The sequence below is a fragment of the Sciurus carolinensis genome, chromosome 2 (genome assembly GCF_902686445.1).
Source record: "Sciurus carolinensis chromosome 2, mSciCar1.2, whole genome shotgun sequence".
In the NCBI taxonomy this organism is placed as follows: domain Eukaryota; kingdom Metazoa; phylum Chordata; class Mammalia; order Rodentia; family Sciuridae; genus Sciurus; species Sciurus carolinensis.
Window position 1 is genome coordinate 106979322 of NC_062214.1, and position 10966 is coordinate 106990287.

The 10966-nt window shown below is 36.4% G+C and overlaps 1 pseudogene; it reads left to right on the top strand.

Annotated features, from left to right (window-relative positions):
- Positions 1-6939: 6939 nt before the first annotated feature.
- On the top strand, positions 6940-8911 carry LOC124976386 (transcription initiation factor TFIID subunit 9-like; annotated as a pseudogene).
- Positions 8912-10966: the final 2055 nt, after the last annotated feature.

The window sequence follows — 10966 nt, forward strand, 5'->3', positions numbered from 1 at the left end:
CCAGTCTGGATTGAGGACAAAGGAGTGACCTGGAGGTGCCCTACATCCTTGCCTGCTGTGGGAAAACAGAAAACCTGGATATTAGATACAAGTATCTGTTAGGAAAAAACGCACAGGGGAAGAAACACCATAGCCAGTTGTAACTGGGCATTACCCAGAACTCCTTTTTAGGTAGGACCAATTAAAGCAACTTAATCTATTCTCTAATAGCAGCAGTGAGCACCAGAGTGGATAGTTGTTGATGGCTACCTGGAAGATGCAATTGAGTTCTGGAGGCCTGTCCTGGTCAGTGGGAAGAGTGCCATTCTGAATTAGTGACATCTGGTATCCAGTGGTATTTTTCCTTGATAAATATGACATAGAACTTCAACTATGTCAACTACCAGGCAAGGGAGAGTGTTTAGTTTAAATATGTAGATATGTCTTTACTTTGCTACTAGAATTCATTTAAATAAGTGAGAGCAGATTTTATGAAAAATATGTACAACTACGGCCCATTGGCTATTAGTACCTGTCCCACCAGCACCTCTCTGTGTTCCCATTCCAGAGGTATCTTCACCCTCTCATTATTATTATTATCTTAATATTACTATCATTATTGCTTCCCCAGGCTTCAAGTCTTCCTTGGCTCCTAAGTGAAATGAAAGTGATAAAAGGAAAATAAGTGGATGAAAAGATGAGAAAGGAAGAAGAAAGGAAGGCAATAGGGTGAAGGCTTTCATATAATAATTTGTTTCTTATAAAACACATGTATATACAATGTGATAGTGCCTCTCTCTTCAAAAAATGCCAAAATTAAAGCATAGGGAAATTAAGTTTCTTTCCACAATCAGAAGGTTGATAAATGAAAGCACAGAAACTACAATTTGTTTAACTTTTTCCCCTAGGTATTCTTTACCTAATAATGTTTCTCCTGTACTACGTTCTACCCTGTTTACACTCAGCATAACCTCCTGTTACGATTTGGATGTGAGGTGTCCCCCTAAAGCTCATATGTGAGACAATGCAGGAAGGTTCAGAGGAGAAATGATTGGGTTGTAAGAGCCTTAACTCAATCAGTAAATTAATCCCTGATGGGATTAATTGAAGTGGAAGGGTGTGGCTGGAGGAGATTGGGATTGAGGCGTGGCTTTGAGGTATGTATATTTGGTATCTGGAGAGTGGAGTGTCTTTCTCTCTCTGCTTCCTGATGATGCAAGCTGCTTTCCTCTGCCATGCTCTTCCACCATGACGTTCTGCCTCACTTCAAGCCCTGAGGAATGGAGCCAGCCTTCTATGGACTAAGACCTCTGAGACTGTGAGTCCTCAAATAAACCTTTCTTCCTCTATAATTTTGCTGGTCAGATCATTTAGTCACAGCAGCAAAAAACGTTGACTAAAACACCTCCCTTCTTTCTTTCTTGTTTTCTGTCCTCATTTTTACCCATACTTCACTTTCATAAATTAAGGTGACAGGAGACAAGGTTGGACAAGTTTCAGATCAGAATTAAGACTTAGATTGTAACATCAGAGTGTATTACCTGATTCCCCTGATTGCTCAACCCTGATGGAAGCATTGCCGTACAGGTTCCACACACCATGAGTTTTGGAGGATTTCAAAGTAGTGTAAAAAGACCTCATGAGAAAATCCTACCAGATCCAATAATCAATAGAAATTTGGGCTATACTAACTAAATTAGAATATTTACAGTGGGTATATAATTAATTCTGCTTTATTCCCTATGGGTCTGGCCATAGATGAGGATGATGTTGAATGCTAGGACCCACTCCTTAAGATGGGGAGAGACAACTCAAAACCCAGTGGAAACTGACCAGGTTAGTAAGAGACCTAGAAGCCACATTATATATGATAAAAATGGGGCCATATCCTCTGGGACTAAGCTAGAACAGAGATCTATGACAATGAAAAATGACTATCTTGAATTATATAAAAGGAGTCTAATGTGGAAGAGGAAACAGACTTCTTATTTTGTATCAAAGGGTAAACATGAAATAATGTGGTGAGAATAACATGAAGATTTTAAGGTATCTGAGAGATTGAAACATCTCTCATTAAGTAGAGTGCTCCCCATCCCCATAGACACTCAAGCATAGACTAGATTTGCATTTGACTGCTATTGCAGAAGGGAAAGGCAGCATCAGAGGGTGGTTTGTAGATAACCAGTGAATTTCCCTTTCAGCACTGAACTTCTAGGGCTTTTTATGGACCTCACCAACTTTAATACTTCTTGAAGCAGAAATTCTTCTCAGGATAGGGTTGAAAAAAATGCTGCAAGTTTTTGTATACACACTCAATTACTTAGTAGTATACTATGCACAATAGAAGCCCAACAAAATTTGTTAAAAGTCAAAATGCTAGCATTCCCTACATGAGGAAAGCAGCACAACAACTTTCAGAGAAAAACCACTTGGTTACCTGACAGCACAAAGAGCAGTCCAATGGGAGTTTATCTAGCTGCAGCATTCTGATCCCCTGCCAGTTCTAGGTGAGAATGTGCCATTATTCAAATAAAGATGGACTACAAGCCTGGTGAGTTTCTCAGCATGCCAAGAACCTGGTAAATTAGCTCTGCTTATTGAGGACTGTCATTTCTCTCATTTCCCTTGCATGTAAGCCTTTTTCTGACATACTGTAAAACTAGGAAAAACACACTTCTTCCTCCAAAATCTCAGTCCCACTGCGCTGAGATCAGAAAGAGGAGTGAATAGCACTGTGAGAGAAATGATGCTGAAGACAGAAACTGGGATGTGGGGGAGGGGAGCCAGTTCATCCAGGTTTAAATATTTCTTTAATGGGCAAGATTTCATCTTACCTACAGGCAGTTTTCTGAAGGCATACATTTAGCTTCCAGGGTAAATACGAAACTTGAAACTGCAAAGCTGTACTGAGGTTACTGTTACTGTGGCATGAATTAAACAAGAGGAAAATGGAGTGTGATTGGTTTTCCTCCTGGACCCCAGTGCTCCTCCAAAGTTGTGCAAAAGGCTGAGAAATCTGTGGTACAAATTCTGACAGCATGTGGGATGAATTACATTTGCTCTCTGTTCAAGATTCTCTTATAATAAAGAATTTAATTATTTCATTTTTTATGGTGTAATGGATGGATGGAGGAGGAGGATGTCTTGAGTTTTTCATTTAAATCAGTGATCGCAAGATTGTTCTGAAAAGTGGAATCTGACATGAAGAAGGTTGTAGAGAAATCATGCAGGGCTCTTCAGTCTCTGGAGATGCACCTTCTACCTGGTCATGAAGCTGGCATCTCACCATCTAATAGCACTATAATATTTGTCCCCCATCATCTTTTGCTAGCAAGATTCCAACAGCCTCTTAATTGACCTCTCTGCTTTGAATTTTTTCCTTCCATATCTTTCTTCCTTCCTTCACATGCTAGCCAGAGTGTTCCACCAATGATAATCTGACTAGGATCGTTTCTGTTTAAAAATATTTTAATGCCACCATACAAGATGAACTACAAGATCCTTAACGTGGACTTGAAATGTCCTTATCCTTATCCTCCTCCACTCTTTCTTGCATGGTATGGTCGGTTCAGTAGCACCTGACAAATTGAAAATCTCTGATGAAATCACATACTGAATTTTTGTCTTACCTCTATGAAATGCTCTTCCCTTTCTCTTCTTCAAGCATTTTCTATATTCATTCTTTAGGAAAATTCAACATTACACACTCTCATCTCTCTCTGCCATCCCTCATTCCCCCTGTCTGGATGAGCTACCCTTCACTGATGTGACCCTGTACATACTCTATCAAAGTACTTCTTCCCTGCCACTAACCCAGAATGTCCCATCATCTGACATAATGACTTAAATTATATTTATGTATTCATTTTCCATTATGTGTTCCTTGAGAGCAGGTTCTAGTATCTTAGCATCTGCATGTCCCCAGCCTCTAATTGTAGAAGAGTAGGTGTTCATTAAATTCTTGTTCAATGAATGAATACATGAAAATATGTCTTCTTTAATTACTCAGCAATATTATAGTAAAAATTATGTCTTAATAAATATTTAAGTGAGGCCAAGTATAAAAAAATCACACATTCATACTTGGGAAATGTTTGTGAGATAAATTGTCACTAACAATTAAATGGCCAAGCAAGAGATTTGGACATATGCATTATCCAATGTATTGTAGGAGTCTAAAGTTTCATTTGAACATTATCACCTAAAATGTCTCATTGTCCTACCTGTCTTACGATGCATGAAACCTGACCAAGTATCAAGTTACCCGCAGAGAGGAGGAAGGTGCCTTGCACCACCCACACTGACTCTAGCTCTGAGCTTCACTAACACCATAATGCACAGATACAGGTTAGGGATTCTGCTGAACTGGTGATTCTGGTTCAGTAGTTCAGTGCAGCATTTGAGACTCTCAATCTAGCAAACTCCCAGGGGATGCTGATGCTTCTGGTTGTTGGACCTCACTTTGCATGGCAAGGATAGAAAGCACCTCAACTCCAATCAGAGTAAGCAGTTTGCAGGGACTTGAATTCCAAGTACTTATCACTAAGCACATAACTACACTGAGAGCTTCTGCCACCTATGTTAAAGATCTACATGAATTTAGGCTGATTTTATTACCCACTATTTGATAATCAAGTATTTTCCATGATCAAATTGAGTTTTGAATGTTGTAGGTCTTTTTCTCATAATAACTTCAGAAATGTATTTTATTTTTATTGTTTTATATTTTATTATTTTGCTTTTTTTTTCCTACCAAGCCCAGGTTTCTGATCTGTAGGCCACAGAGGAAGCCTCCTTAGATTGATAAGCCAGGTGGGAAAATTATCAATAAACGTCCTAACAATGTTTTAGGAAAAGTTCATTTCATATAGAAAATTAGGAGAACATAACCAAAATATAACAATATGAAAGATCATAAACAAAAAGAGAATAATTCAAAAAAGATTAAAAGAAAGGACTTTGAAAATGTAAATAAAAAACTATTGAAAACAAAGTTGAAGAAGCAAATAAAACTCAAATGTTGTTTAAAAGATTGGCACCAGAAGATAGATAAATATTTTAAATTAAATATGTGAGATCGAGGCTGAGAAAAATAAGAAACAAATCAATTTTAAGTTTAACTTTCATGGAGTTTTAAAATAAAGAGAATTATTCTATAAAATAAAAAATAATAATAGTGGCTATTATTAGTGGCAACCGTTAGGCACAGAAGCTGTCAGTGAATTATGTATCATATCTCACTTAATTCTCCTGATAGCCCTGTGTGGTTGAAACTATTATTAAAACCAGAAGACTAGAAAGGAATAAAATCCTATTTAATGAACTCTTAAAATCTAAAAGGGCAAAGAATCTACCTTCTCTTTTTTTATGTGCAGGGGTGGGGAGTACCAAGGATTGAACTCAGGTGCACTTGGCCACTGAGCCACGTCCCCAGCCCTATTTTGTATTTTATTTAGAGACAGGGTCTCACTAAGTTGCTTAGCACATTGCTTTCACTTAGGTTGGCTTTGAACTTAAGATTCTCCTGCCTCAGCCTCCCAAGCTGTTGGGATTGGAGGCATGCGCTACAGTACCCTGCTATATACTTTCTCTTTAAATGGTCCTTTCTGGGACTGCAATGAAAATAAGAATTATTCATTTTAACGATGATTGAGCATGAAACAAGAAAGCACATTTGCAAGGATATCTCACTTATTATTTAATTTTTATAACAAGCCTCTGAGTTAGGAGTTACTATTATTTTTTATTAATGACAGAATTGAGATTTCATGAGGCTGAGTAACTCCCCAAAGTCACATAACTTATTAGAAATAGAATTGAGGTTCAAAATCCTCTTTACACCTTTTGTTTCTAGTTTGATAACATGTGTTTTTTGAAGACTGCATCCTGGTATACATCCTGATGTGCAAAAGTTTCTTTAGGTATGTATCTGTATGTGATATTGATAGATCATAGGAAATGCACATGTTTGATTCTACCATTAAATGTCAATCTGCATTTCATGATGTCAAGTAGTTTACACTCCCTCCAAAACTGAATGAGAGTTCCTGTGGTTCTTATATTCTTGCCAACACCTGGAACATTCTAGCTGTTTAATTTTTTCCAATTTTGTGGTTTTAATTTGCTTCCCTCTGGTTAATAATTAGGTTGAATACCTTTATGAATGTTAATGAAGCATTTTTGATTTATGATTTTTGATGTTTCTGCTCAATCATTTTTCCCCATTTTTTTTTTTTTTTGGGTTGGGCTCTCTGATTTTTTTTTTTATTCACAAGGGTATTTAATATACTAAATACTGATCCTTGTTGTTTATATATATTGCAAACATCTTTTCCAAGTTTCAACATTTTTTTATTCACTATCTTTATGGGTTGTTTAGTAAAGAGACTACTCAATATTTTCCTTAGGTTTTGTGATCTTGTAACTTTTTAAAGATGCCAGATGTGATGGCTCATGCCTGTAATTCCAGCAGCTCAAGAGGCTGAGGCAGGAGGATCTCGAGTTCAAAGCCAGCCTCAGCAAAAACGAGGTGGCAAGCAACTCAGTGAGACCCTGTCTGTAAATAAAATACAAATTAGGGCTGGGGATGTGACTCAGTGACTTAAGTGTCCCTGAGTTCAATCCCTTGTACCCCCCCCCCAACAAAAAAGAAAAGAAATATTTCTCTACTAACAAGTCTGACAACTACAAAGTTGTCTTCTAATTTTTTTATAGTTTTTCCTTTCACATCTAATTCTTTCATCTTCCCAAATTTGGTTTTCACGTGGATGTGCGGTAGAAATTTGTGACAGATATTTTTAAAACTCTGTCCATATTCTTCAGATTCCTCCAGAGCTCACCATGAACTTTAAGGAAGAAGAATCCTACGCTTGGTTTCCTACCTCAAAAGTCTGCCTGAGAGTGTTATCGGGCGGCTTGAACTGGGTTGACCCATAAGTTGGGCTGAGTGGGAAAGGGTCAATGCCCTCAAGCAATCTTTATCCAATGCAGGAAAGCTGTCCCAGCTTTACATCCCTAAACGGGACCATTGTAGGGTATGCTTTAGGGACTCTTGGAGACTTCACAGTAGATTAGCTTGCTCTAGTTGCTGAAAGTGATGAGCCACTTATTAACATATGCTTTACTGTCTTTGTTTTTTTCCCGTATTTCATTTCTCTGCTCATGGATTTGCATCCAGAGATCTCCAGTCCCATAAATATTTTCATTAGAATTTATGGTTTCGGTTCAGTTTCCCTGGTAATCCAAACAGTCCTAGAAAGCAGGCCCTCAGGATGAGATTCCATAACTATATTACTTGAAGTCAGATGGCAAAAGGTTTCCATTGCTGTAACAAGTGGGGTGGTAATGCTGCAGCACCACATTTACAAAGATTCTCACTGACAGTGATTTGGGAGGAAACACATCAAAGAGGAAACAGTGGGGTTTTTTTTGTTTGTTTGTTTTTGGTTTTTTCGGTCCGTTCTTAGCAGATTCAGGAAAATTTTTTGTTGTTGTTGCTGTTTTGTTTTTTTTATTTTTACAGACTGCATTTTGATTAATTGTACACAAATGTGGTACATCTTTTCTTTTCTATGGTTGTGCACGATGTAGATTCATATCATTCATGTAATCATACATGTGCACAGGGCAATAATGTCTGTCTCATTCCACCATTTTTCATACCCCCCCCATTTCCTTCTACATAATCTAAAGTTTTTTACATAGTTTCAACACTTGATAATCAATGGGAGTAATGCTAATCAGGATAATGAATTTGATGTGTGTGTGTTTTTTTTAATCTTGGATGCATGAAAGATAAAAGGTTCATGTCATCCGGATATCAGTTTAAAGCATGCTTTGAGAATCAGAAACCCAGCACACTCTGGCACATGATTGGGAGGCTGAGGCAGAAGAATTTCAAGTTCAAGGCCAGCCTCATCAATTTAGCAAGGCCCTAAGCAATTAGTGAAATTCTGTCTCAAAATAAAAAAATTTTAAAAAGAGCTGGGGATGTGACTCAGTGATTAAACATACCTGTATTTAGTTCCCTGAACAAAAAAAAGAAGAAAAGAAAAGAAAGAAAGTCAGACACCCTCTGTTATATCTTTAAAAAGTCATTCATGATAGAGGGCCAGAATATTTACCTTTGAATCCAACCACACAATGGAAGCATGTCATAGAAGACCAGGGACATTAGGGATTGGAAAACCACACTAGGCAAAAGAACTTGCATTAAGTAGGTTGATGTAAGTGTTCTGAGCATGGTTGAGGTAGGCCTCACTAAGCTATGACATTCAGTAAGTGAGGTGCAGAAAATGCATTTTCAACAAGATATTTTCACCTTTTGGTGGGTTTATGGGATGTTCATTCCATTGCAAGTTGAAGAGCAAATAAACATAAAATAAACATAATTCTAGCCAAAAAAAAAAAAAGATCAGGACTGAAATACATTAAAGTAGAATACATTAAAGCCATCTACCCCCTTTGCTATTGATCAATCTATATTCAGGTCCTAGATGGTTATGTGATAGATATTGCTCAACAGCTTTAAGCTATAGGCTTAAGTCTTTATAAGAAAAGGCATCTACTTCGAAGAAAGAATAACAGTTCTGTGGTTAAATGTTGGTTCAATTACTACAGACTAAATACTCCCACACTAGAACACTGACCTCACAAACCATGTCTGAGTCAACTAAAGTAGGACTCCAGTAACTCTGACAGGGTAAAGGTTTACAGTGTAGATACCTGTTTTACAGTTCCCCACTGAACAACATCAGCTCCTACCACATCGGCAGTTCATAATATTATAATTAATCCATCATGATTTGGCTCCAAAAGTATTCTTATTACCACTAGCATGGTATCATTACAAAATACTGCCAATGAATCATCAAATGATTTGAAAATAAAGTGTGAAGAAGATAATGATGATGATGACTATGATAATTTGTAATCCAGTTTTTATGCATATAACTTGTATAGTTGGTCTTGAATCCATTGAACTGAAATTAAAGAAGCACAGGAAATTTTCAAAAATCTAAATATCATTTAATGAGTAAATAATAGTTACTGTTCTTTTCAAAAAATGAAAATAAAAAACCTCATCTCCTGCAGTCAGAAGGCAGAAAGTGTTGAAAATCAGGATTAACATTTGAATTTCAAGTTCAAGGCCAGCCTCATCAATTTAGCAAGGCCCTAAGCAATTAGTGAAATTCTGTCTCAAAATAAAAAAAATTTTAAAAAGAGCTGGGGATGTGACTCAGTGATTAAACATACCTGTATTTAGTTCCCTGAACAAAAAAAAGAAGAAAAGAAAAGAAAGAAAGGTAAGGATGACAGGAGTTAAGAGACTGAATTCATAGCCATGCAAAATTCCTATACTAAAGATAGGGTTCTGAAAGAGCATATGGAACCATGTGGTCTGGGATGGGGGCACTTAAAAGTTTTGAGCTTCTTGATTGCTCTCTGAACTTTCCAGACAAGCAGAGGATCCCTGTTCCTTGCTTAAGAAGAACAATCCATTGCTTAGAAACTTTAAAAAGGTGATGACTCACAAGATCCATTTGTTCTCTTCAATCAAGATAATAAAATGAAGTTCAATATGAAAGCAACTTCAGTGTTTCACCTAGCTGATTATGTCTATCTAGATTGCTGGAGTCAGTTCTGCTACTGTGCTTCTATGGCCACCTTGTAGCTTGGAAACAATGCTTCCAGAGCAGTATTTCTCCAAGTGTGGCCTACAAACCCTTACGGATCCTAGAGACCCTTTCAACAAGTCCACAAGGTAAGAATGTTTTCAAACTAAGATGTTTTGCCTATTCTGCATGGTTGACATTTCCACTGACAGTACCAAACCAATGTAGCCTTTGTGCCTTAACCAAGAAAACCAGGACACTGATACCACACTGTACTAATATTCTTCACTGTTAATTTTAAACCTATTTTCCTAGAAATGCTTTTGATAAAGCAGTCACAATTATTCATTTTTAAAATTTGTCCTTGAGTGCATGTCTTTTTAAATATTTTATGTGACAAAATAGGGAGTACACAGAGTTTTTACTGCATATAGAAGTATGATACTTCTATCAAGAAAGCACTTTTGAAATAATTTGTTAAAAATTGAATAAGCCCTTTTAATAGAACAACATTTTGCCTTGAAATAACTGCCGAGCAAATGGTGGTTACTCAGACTTGGTTATTTGGCAGTCACTTTCTCAAAAACGAACAAACTAAGCTTGCAATTTTGAGGAAAACAACTTGACAGTAGTTATTTTCAATGATAAAGTTTGAGATTTCAGTTAAAAATTAGAATCATAGGAAATTCACATATTACTTCATGAGCTTGACTATTTTGTAATACTTAAAAGACTTTTAAAAATCAAATTGGCAATTTTCTTAAGTAATGTGACTCTTTAAATATTATGTAATTAAATACACCAACATTTAAAAGAACTGCCTAACTCAGTGTGTTAGTATTTAGGAATACTGACATTATTGCATGATGTTACAAGATCACACAGGGCTCTAGGATTTACTTAGAGCACATAACAGACCACTGGATTTGAATATAACCAAGGATGAAGTGTTCACAAGAATTATTTCAGATTCCACATCACATTTGCTTTAAGAGGTTACTACTTGCCAAATTTTAGTGTAGTATTAAAGAAGAATGGTCATAACTATCTAAAACGCAACTATCTACAGTTTTCTTTCCTTTTCCAACTACATATTTTGGAATCTGTATTTTTTGTATACATAGAAGGCACATATTCTGATTGAATCCAAAAACAGAATTTAGCTATCTTTCATTGAGTCAGATATCAAAATGACTTGAAAAATGTAGAATGATGCCATTTTTCTCACTACTTTTTAACAATATGGTTATTTTTCATCAAAATACATCACATATTAATCTGTAATTACTTGTTTTTGGTATTTTAAAATAAATTAATACAGATATATTTTAATAATTTTGTTTAATTTGTAAGATGGCATATGTTGGTAGCCA